General features: G+C 36.6%; 1 non-coding gene across 1 annotated transcript; it reads right to left on the bottom strand.

Annotated features, from left to right (window-relative positions):
* Positions 1-8,830: 8,830 nt before the first annotated feature.
* Positions 8,831-8,937, bottom strand: LOC132646658 (U6 spliceosomal RNA). The gene has a single exon (XR_009584906.1). It is a non-coding gene; the product is annotated as a U6 spliceosomal RNA (small nuclear RNA).
* Between the last annotated feature and the right edge of the window lie 1,704 nt (positions 8,938-10,641).

Below are 10,641 nucleotides of genomic sequence, written 5' to 3'. Positions count from 1 at the left end.
GTAAAACATGAAATAAACTCCTTACATTTCTACCAAGTTTACATTCTTGCTCACTACATATGAACTGCTTCTTAAATGCTATGCACAAACAACTTGAATAATTTATAACAATTGTTCATTTAAATGGTTGCTAATTATGCCCTCCTGATATTATTATTATTATTATCATTATTCAGTGAAAATATATCTTACTGTTTGGACTTGAAAAATATTTCTGACATTTTAATGATTATAGCACTTTTTTTTTTTATTTTACACAATTTCTCAGTGAGCCAGAGAGGATTTAAAATGTCACTCAAGGGATGTAGATAATTAAACTGACTGGATGTAAGAAGTGTCATATGGAAGTGAAAATTATGTATGAACTTTATTGTGCTAGAAATGTGTTTTATAAATGATTTCAGATTTGTTAATGTTAAATACAAGATGAAGAGAATCAAGGAGATATCTTCCTCTCACCTCAATTTCTTTCATTTGCATAAGCTATTTTATCCTTTAACATCTATTTCAATATTTTAAGTTTTGCCCTTGAATAAATTATGAGTTATTAAAATAAATAAATGCCACCTTTGAAATGTTGTTAAAAGTACTTATCATAATGAACTAGGTAGGATATTGGTGCAAATATGCCAACAAATAGCTACTGGATCCATTTTTCTGTAAAGCTGTAAGGGGATAACTTTTAGATATGGTTTTCATATAGGACACTCTAAAATTTTCTCTTGATTCCAAAATAACATTTTAACTGGGTTATTTACACAGTTGACTGCCCTTCCCCAACAGTCCTATTACCTTCTAAGTACCTCTGTTTAATTATATTACTATCTTCCTTCCATGTACGTATAAATCTGAGCATTGTTGCATGTCCATGGATCATTAATTTCTTTTTCTCCCATAAGATCCCAATAGTCCTGGTTTCTAAGGGATTGCTACTTGTTATTTTCTGTTTCACTGATGTGTGTTCTATTTTTGTCATTAAAGAATTGAATAATGACAAATTTTCAAGTGGTATGATTGTGAAAAGCTTCTCTGGAGAATTCTATTAAGTTTGACATCTGGTTGAGAATTCCTATGAGAACATCTCTTATCAGGAATTCTTGAATCAAAAAATTACAGATTACGTTTTTTTTTTTTTTTTTCTCGGAAGACATGGCAATATACAAGTGAGTATACAAAATCTTTCTCAATGTATGGTGAAATGATAGTATCCAAGTCAGCTGATTTAACTGATCAAACAGTTTAGTTATATTCGATAGTTTCCTAATATATGGTGACCAAAATTATTTCATAATGTATACATTACTTACCATGGTCATGTATCACTTTACTAAAATCATGCTCTTTTGTCACAGGAAAAGATTGAAAATATTTTTAACAAATAACCATTTCCATAAATTTCTACAGATTTCCCCATTTGAAGAAATTAAGATTTTATCACTTGCATTATTTCATCAAATGATCATTTTATGTTTGTATGTGTGTTATTGCTTTTAGTGAGAGAATAATAGTCTAAAATTCATAAATTCAACTTTTCAAAACTGAGTAGTATGTGTGCCGCATTATAACTATCCATTAACAAGTCGAAGGTCATTAAAGTAAGTTTACTTCCTAACTATTACGAACAGAACCACAGTGAATATTGCTGGGCAAATGTCTAGTGCAAAGTCCATGGTACTCACAGGAAGATATATGGAATAAGATATATGATACTGAGTGAGGCGACACAGGCCTAAAAGGAAAAGGCCACATAATTTCTCTTATTTGTAGAGTCTCACTCGCCATTCTTAGATGCAAGTGTATAACCTGGAGTGACCGCAGATAGCAGAAAAACAGAAAGGGACCATGGGGAGACAGCACAATCGAGAAGGGGATTGTAATACACAATTGCTATTCTGTGTGAAATGGGAAAAATGGTGTGGAAGAGTTACGAGGAAATGGATAACTGATTGTAACATAAAGGGAGAGAAAATGAATAAGAATAAATAACACTGAAGATGTTTGAAAAAGCTATAGGAAATTATATTATGCCTACTAAAGGTTACAGATAATCTACATATATATCCACTCACACATATATTACATCTATATACATCTATACATATATACGCATGTATGCATATATAATATATATTGCATATACATATAATATAAATGAATTACACATATATGTAAGATATTCATAATATACACATTTGTAATATATGTATAGTTCAAGTAATAAATATATATTACTTGAATTACATATATTACATATTATATACATTGAATAACATAATCTATGTATTATATATTTAAGTTATATATATTACAATGCATATTATAGTATGTGTATATATATACATATATATATGTATTTATGTATTATATATATATATGTATATGTATATATATATCTATACATATACATTACTTGAATTGTGTTGTCAAAGCTCCTTTTAAAAATACAGAGACAGCAAAAGTCCCAGAGGCAGAAATAGTAACCCTCATTTAGAGGTTCTGGTCAGGGCAGTCTAATAGTCCCCTCAAACAATGTAGACCCTTGGTGTATTAGATAAAGTAAATAATGCCTTATTGCTGAAAACACACACATACGCACATATTTGGATACAGGATTTGGGTGACTTGGTCTAGATCTAACATATAAGCTTCCTCAGTGTGGACTAGTCCTGAGAACTTTGGAAGGAACCATGCAAGCTCCCAGTGGAGAAAAACAGTCAATGGTCGCATCCAGCAATAACTCCAACACACCACAGCAGTGACCAGCTAGCATAACAAGGTATTCTGATCAGTTTTCCCATGGCCACGGTGGATTTATGATCCATTAATAGGAGCCGACCCATGTCTTACGCTGTAAATTTAGGAACTCCCTGTGGCTGATGAATCTGCCACACCTAGTGGACAACCTGGAACTGCCATTTTGCTGGACAAGTGTGATCTGTAACAACGTTCTGAACACCTATCCGTAAATCCAGAGACAAGTGTGCCTCACACATTATCAAAGAAGCCTTTGCTTTGTGGCTGACTGAGACCATTACAGAAAGTCTCAACTCCTCAAAATGAAGAGCTCGGCCACCCATAGGGTCCTTGCTCTCAATTAATAAATTTACAGCACGAAACCTACACTTAAGGCTCCAGAAATGAAACATGGCTGAAGTGGAGACAGAAAGATTGTGAAAGCCTAAAGACAACTAAGACAGCTGACAAGAGAGAGTGTAGCAGAGAGGAAGAGTGGGATACAAAAGGTCTGAATGGTGAAATGAGAACGCAGGGTGGAGGGACTTTCATTGGGGGAGAGCGGTTGCGTCAGCTTGAATAAGAATATCCCTCCACAGGGAAAGTGCATACAGTAGGATGCTGTGCTACTAGAGAATACAAGTATTTCAAAGGAGTATAAGGATTACAAGGTGTGGCCTTTTGGGAGATGTGTCACTGCAGATGGGCTTTGAGATCTTATAAACCCATACCAGGCCCAGTCTCTCTCTCTCTCTTGGTCAACAATCAGGACACAGCTATTAGGTACTGTACTATGATCATGATTTCATCATGATAAGGGACTAAGCTTCTGAAATTGTAAAACTCCAATTAAATGTTTGCTTTTATAAAAATTATCTTGGTAATGTTGTCTCTTCACAACAGCAGAAAAGTGACTAATACAAAAGACAACATAGAAAAAGGGAGATGAAGAAAATATGACATCAGGGAAGCCACAAAGAACCAATTAACATTTTATTATGTAAATTTACACATAATACATATAAGAATGTGTGTATACACACGCACTTTAAATGAAGTTATATCACTTGGGCTGACAATGCTTCAATAAGACTCTGAGAGACTCCGAAAACAATAAAATCAATTGGTATTGCCATTGGTTGCCTCCCTGTGCCCAGATATATTTGGTCCTTGTGGAGCTCTTGTCCACTTCAGATCTTACTAACTCCCCTTTCTTTGATATGATTTTCTGCACTCTGCCCAAAATTTGGCCATGAGTCTCAGTATCTGCTTTGATACACTGCTAAGTAGAGTCTTTCAGAGGCCCTTTATGGTAGGCTCCTGTCCTGTTATTTGTTTTCTCCTACTTCCAATGTCCATCCTATTCGTCTTTCTAAGTAAGGACTGATCATCTTACCCCAGGTCCTCCTTCTTGTTTAGCTCTTTAGGTGTACAGATTTAGTAATTTTTTTTTCCTATCTTATAGGTCTAGTATCCACTTATAAGTGAGTATATACTGTGTGTGTCTTTCTGCTTCTGGTAATGTAATGGATACAGAAATTGTGGTATATTTACACAATGCAATACTACTCAGCAATTAAAAACAGGGAAATCATGAAATTTGCAGGCAAACAGTGGGGTCTAGAAAGAATCATCCTGAGTGAGGTAAACTATATAGTCTTACCTATGTGTGACACCTATGAACTACAAAATGACCTGTAGGCCAAGATATACTTAATGTTGCAACAGTGGCCCTCAGATCTTGTTGATAATCAAAAGCTGTCTAACTGAACTTAGGCTTGCTCAACAGGAAGAAAATCCTGCCTGCTGCTGGGAACAGAGTCACTACCCAGGGCAAGTGAAGTTGTGGATCTCAGAGGAGAACCTATTAACAGCACTTTTCTGAACTAGCATAATTCATACCTGTATTCTGAATTCTTATTGTTTTACCACAGGTAAGTGTAGCTTTCATTCCCTGATCAAGAAAAGCTTCTTTATTCAACAGACAAGAAAAAAATACAGTTCTCCTTAAAATTAAGAGGACTACTCATCGGTAGTGTTCAGCTCCAATGGATGTATCTACAATGCAACTTCTGCAACTAAGGCTCAGGGAACATCACAGAAAAGGAAGAAGGAAGATTGTAAGGATCTGCTGTGAGATTATGTCTCCTAAAAATGTCAGTGAAGATCCACCCATAATACCCAAACAGAATGGCTTCTTAAGCAAGACCTGAATAAAGACAATATGTACAGAGCTGCTAATGTGATAAGGAAGGAAAAAAAAAAGGGAGGAGAAAGGGAAGCAATGATGTTTGAAGAAAAACAGGACATGAATTTGAATGGGAGAAGCAACACCATGGGAAGGGATAGAAGAAGGTAATTCCACTTTCATTAGAAAAAATAAAATGAAATTAATTACGCCCCCCAAAAAATTTCTGGCATTGACCAATGAACCTACTTATGTACAAATTAAAAAGAATGCAGGTATGAGAAAGGACTTAGGGCTATCTGGGAATAAAAATGATCAAGACACATTGTATGGAATTCTCTGTTAATAAAAATATTGTAAATAAGAAAAATCTAAATTTAAGGAGAAAGAGAAAGTGGCACGTATGAATATGTCTTTCTATTTTTAACATTTTTCTCTGATGTTTTTATGAGCCAGGATAAATGTTCCATGCTAGCCTTGAATTTACCAAGTAGCTGAGAAAAACACTGGGCTCTTAGTTCTCCTGCTTCTGCTTCCTCAAGTGCTGTGGCTCTAGGCATTATCTATGACACTCAGCTTACCTACTTCCATCTTAAAAAGCCAATTGTTTCTCTTTATTTATTTTTTTTAACTAATTACAGTTTATTCACTTTGTATTCCAGCTGTAGCCCCTCCCTTGTCCCTTCCCAGTCCCACCCTCCCTCCCTCATCTCCTCCCATGCCCCTCCCCAAGTACACTGATAGGGGAGGTCCTCCTTCTCTTCCATCTGACCCTAGCCTATCTGATCTCATCAGGAGTGGCTGCATTGCCTTGCTCTGCTTATATCTAATGGTGTTCAATTTCAAGGAAGATTAATGGGCTAGGTTATGCTGAAGTTTGAATTCTTTCATGGAAAATTACTAATACATCATAATTAAGTTGAATAGATTGAGTTCTTTCTTTGAACTATCATTGTCAGAAACATAGGATGAAGAAGTAGGTCCTTTGGACAGAATGCAGGAAGCCTTATAAAACAACCAGGAGTGTGCATAGCAACCGTACAAGGAAACCAAGAAAGAAAGAAAGAAAGAAAGAAAGGAGGGAGGGAGGGAGGGAGGGAGGGAGGGAGGGAGGGAGGGAGGGAGGGAGGGAGAAAGAAGGAAGGAAGGAAAGGAAAGAAAGCTGGGCATGGGGCGGGGGTGTTGGACTGCAGAGACAGATGCTTCAACCAAATACCAAACATCGAGGACCGAGACCCCTGCTGAGATATAGCCTATAGACAGCTCAGTCCCCATGTGGGTTCCCTAGAAGAGGAAAAGAAACAGTCTCTGACATGAATTTGGTTGCCTGCTTCTTGGTCACATCTCCCTGGTGAGGTGACCTAGGCAGCCCACAAAGGAAGAGGATCCAGGCAGTCCTGATGGGTCAGACAGCAGAGGTGGAGGACTTCACCTATCAATGGATTAGGGAATAGGGATAAGGGAGAAAGATGGAGGATGAGACTGGGAGGAGATGAGGAAGGAGGCTACAAATGAGATACAAAGTGAATAAATTGTAATAAATGATAATATTGATGATATGATGATGATAAATTTTAAAAAGTAGTTCCATGTGCTCCCATATTAAGCTAAAATACATTGCAATAAATTCTGCAAAAGTCTTGATAGTTTAACAGAAGAATTTCACTATGTCACATTACAGGCCTTACATTTAGACAACACACATTCAGATTTTTTGCTTCTGTATCATGTTGCAGGTGGCTATCTGCTCCCATAGCCTCCACGAGGTGCCTGCAATGGTGAGTGCCTGGAGAAGGGCCCTTGGAAATATTACTGGCGCAGGCCAGGACAGACATTTGTCATATCTGCTCTATTTGTTGAGTAGAAATGGTGACATGAGCATACTTAACTGAAAGAATTCCAGTAAATGTGTGTTGGGGGAAATAAAACTATGTGTCAAATATCAGGGACCCTGCCATACAGATCTGTCATCATTGACTACCAAGTTGTCAGAGTACATTACCAAAAGTGCAAGTACCTCTGGGGAAAGTTATACGTTTATGACATAATGAATAAAATCTTGGTAACAAGTGATTTTCATTCTATTAAAATGCCAATTTTTTAACCTGAAAAACGTAGAAAAGGGAAAAAATCTATTTTATTTGTTAAAAATATACACTGGGTTTTTGTTGCTTTGTTTTCTAATGGGGTGGTTGATACTACAAAAACTCCGCCTTCTTAGCTTTGTCTTTCCTCTTTTTTCCCTAACTACTGTAGAGTGAATAAAGTATAGAGATTAATTTAATATTATAGCCTCTTGCAACTGAATTTTACATAATCAGCATGTCTGATATATATAACAGCAAGACTGTGCGAGGTGAGGTAGTCTCCAGCATTAGGACTTAATTAGCTGCTTAGTTTCATAAACCCATCCACATGTAGTGACAAGATATTAATAACCCATCTGTGTCTCACCTTGCCTTACCTTAGTAGGGGTAGAAAGAAAACCTGCTGAGAGAATTGGTAAGTCTTGTTGCAGAGCTCATTTTTGATGAAAAATTGTTTACTTTTATATACATATTCTCAATTTAAGAATATGCATTTATGTGTGTGCATGTGTGTGTGTGTGTGTGTCTTCCTGTGCCTGTAGGATATAAAAGTAAAAGGCAGACCATGAGAAAGAAAGAAAAAATGAAAAGGGAAGATATGATGAGAGAGAGAAAAAAAAAGTATACAAAATTCTGAGCAGTATTTCATCTGGTAACGGTGACCGTGCTATTACTATGCATTAGTAAAGGAAGTAAATGTCATAATTTGCTGTTTCAAATGTAAACATTTACTTTATTATTAATCCTAACAATGTGTTTTTGAGAAGCAATTCTCTTATTTATTCAATATTAAAAAATAAATCTCAGACTACATGTGCATCTTCCTGGCACTGAAGAGACTTCAATTCCATCACTAGCTTGACAGCAGGAGGCTTCAGCAGCAAAGAGTAGAAGAGAATGCCCAGGATTGCTGAGAGGACTTCCTACAAACCGTGTTTCAGGATAAATATTAGTGGGCTAGCTGTCAGGAAATGCATAGGGAGGGAAAAAGCATGAAGAGATGTAGGGGGAAGAGAGTTGGGCTCTCCACAGGGGAATAAATACAATGTAGAGAGCCCTGTGTGTCAGTGTCAGGAAGGATGATCTGTAGGAAAGACAGAGGAACTCAGGCTTCAGCCTGACAGGGCCATGGATTAATGTAATTTTGAGAGAGGGGAATACTGTGATAGGAAATACTGATGTTTAAGCACAAACTAAATATAATTATTGTGTATAAAAATTAAAGCAGAATTTATGTTGATGATAAGCTGAAGCAGGAAATCTAATACGCAAGCAAAATGAACTTCAACTTTTGTGATGGGTGAGACAGCCCAAATGACACCAACATCAGGGAAATAGAGCCGGGGGGGGGGGGGTGTTCTAGGGACTTGTGAAGAAAGTTGAAGGCATGCCCTAGCTGAATGCATTTAACCTTAGGTTGTACAGTCTGAGTCTCTCACTCCTGTCTTCAGTGTGCAAGCCTCCAGGGAACATTTGATTCTTAAAAAAAAAAAATGTTCTCTGTGTGGTCTGTCTACAGTGATGGTTCATTTGATCCCAACACTCAGATGCAGGTAGATCTCCCAGAGTTCTAATCTAGCCTGGTATAAATAGGCCAGCCGTGGGTAATTAGTGAGACTCTGTCTTGAAAACAAAACCATGCCCTCCTCATTATTCCTATGACTCAAATGGGTTTATTGTGATAGTTTACAACTGTATTTGGTTTCAGAAAAATCAGTTATTCTAATATGTATGATTACACATCTACATGTCTATCTCAAACAAATAACTGAATAACCATACAATATTTATCAATAAAAAATGATGGAGGTTGTATTTATTTTTTAATATGGAATGCTTCATAAATTCACATGTCATCCTTGTGCAGGGGTCATACTAATTTTCTCTGTTTCATCCCAATCTTAGTATATGTGCTACTGGGGTGAGCACAAATGGTGGGTTTTATTCAGATTGTCTCCTGGAATAATTTTCAGTAAATGTATTATTATTAAAAATTTGTTTTTCTACCTCCTACAATACTTTTCTTATTTATTTCCCCAGACATTCATCTATTGATTGGGGAAAATATTTATCGAATGCATGTCATATATAAAATAGTGGAGAACCTCTTACGCATTAATTTTTATAAATCTCTGGCACTCAATTCAGGTTAAAATTACATTACAAATAAACCATTCTGTTTTCTTTTTCTTTTTTTTTTCTTTTTAGCAGTACCAGAGATGGAACCAAAGACCTTATACATGCAGAGTAAGAGCTCTAACACTGATCTATAAGCCCAGCCCATTATTTCTGTATCATATAGATTTCTTCAAGGTTAATCTGCCCTTCAACTCATTGACAGTCTAGTTCTCTCATCTTGGCTACATTACTGAAATGCCTGCATCATTCCGTGAAAACCACATTGCACAATTATGTATTTGACAGCACAATGGAGTCAATTTATCAAGCTTAAACACGTCCATGGAGCGGGAGAGAGGTGGATAAAAGAACATTGTATGGCTGATATGCAATTTTTCTGATGCTTAATCCTGATATTTCTAGCACAACCAAACAACAGATTAGCATAGTTTCCCTCTGCAAAATGATAGCTGAGAGTAAGTAAATTTTCATGAGTCGTATTCCCATTTAGAGCCAAAAACTTCTAGATTCTCTCAAATGGATATCACTACATTATAGACTATAAAAGGAAATTTAATCTTTATTATTTTTGGCTTTTCATACTGCTTTTAATTAAGCTTTAAGGAATTAAATGAAGCAGAGATTCTGAGGTTACACCAGAATGAGAAGAGATCAGGTTACCAAATCCACTGAGGTGTAGCAGGTCACAGCCTGATATGGGAGTTATCATTCATAACGATTTTTCTCTTGGTTTAATGGCTTAACATTAATACACTTAAACATTAGACAGATTATAGAGACCAGAGTTCCAGGCCAACTTTAGGAACCAAAATTATCACAGAAAACAGATGCTTTTAGAAACATTTTTTCTGCTCTTCTGGGCATCTCCCATGTCACCTTTGGCTCTATGAGGATAATGGAGTTTTCAGTTTCTCATATATTTGAGACGATGTGATTTCACATAAAAGGACATTTAAAAAAATCTAAATAGAAGCAATAGTAAATATCAAACTATGAAAATATAATGCAGTGGTGAATAGTTTTTTTTTTTAATGTTTAGTTTGATAGAAAGATAAAATACAAATAGTGGTTGGAGGCTAGTGGCAGGAGGGAGCAATCAGTCAGATGCTAACTGTGGAATCTCTGCCTATGCACTATTGATCCCTGTGCCTGCTCCCTGCTGGCATCAGCTCCTGCAGTGTCCTGCTTTGGACTTGCTGATTCTGCCTATGATAGAAGATGTAGGGCTGTGGTGAGGTGTCAGTGAAGGTGAAGCCTAGCTGCTGTTGCAACCTTCCGCCCAGAAGAAATCTACCTCACCAAATATAGGAGGATTCTACCTGTCCTGGACTTTGACAGTGACTATCAACATAATCTTGACTGGCCAGGCAGCTGATGGATCTGTGGTGGAGAGGGCACATAAGCAAGGTCCCTCATGGAAGTGTGAAGATAGTAGAAGATGAGTTTACAGGAAAGAGGAAAGAAAGAGAAAGAAAGAAAGGAAGGAAGGAAAGA

Source organism: Meriones unguiculatus, chromosome 11, assembly GCF_030254825.1.
Source record: "Meriones unguiculatus strain TT.TT164.6M chromosome 11, Bangor_MerUng_6.1, whole genome shotgun sequence".
NCBI classification, from domain to species: Eukaryota; Metazoa; Chordata; class Mammalia; order Rodentia; family Muridae; genus Meriones; species Meriones unguiculatus.
This window is presented reverse-complemented; position numbering and strand designations above follow the sequence as displayed.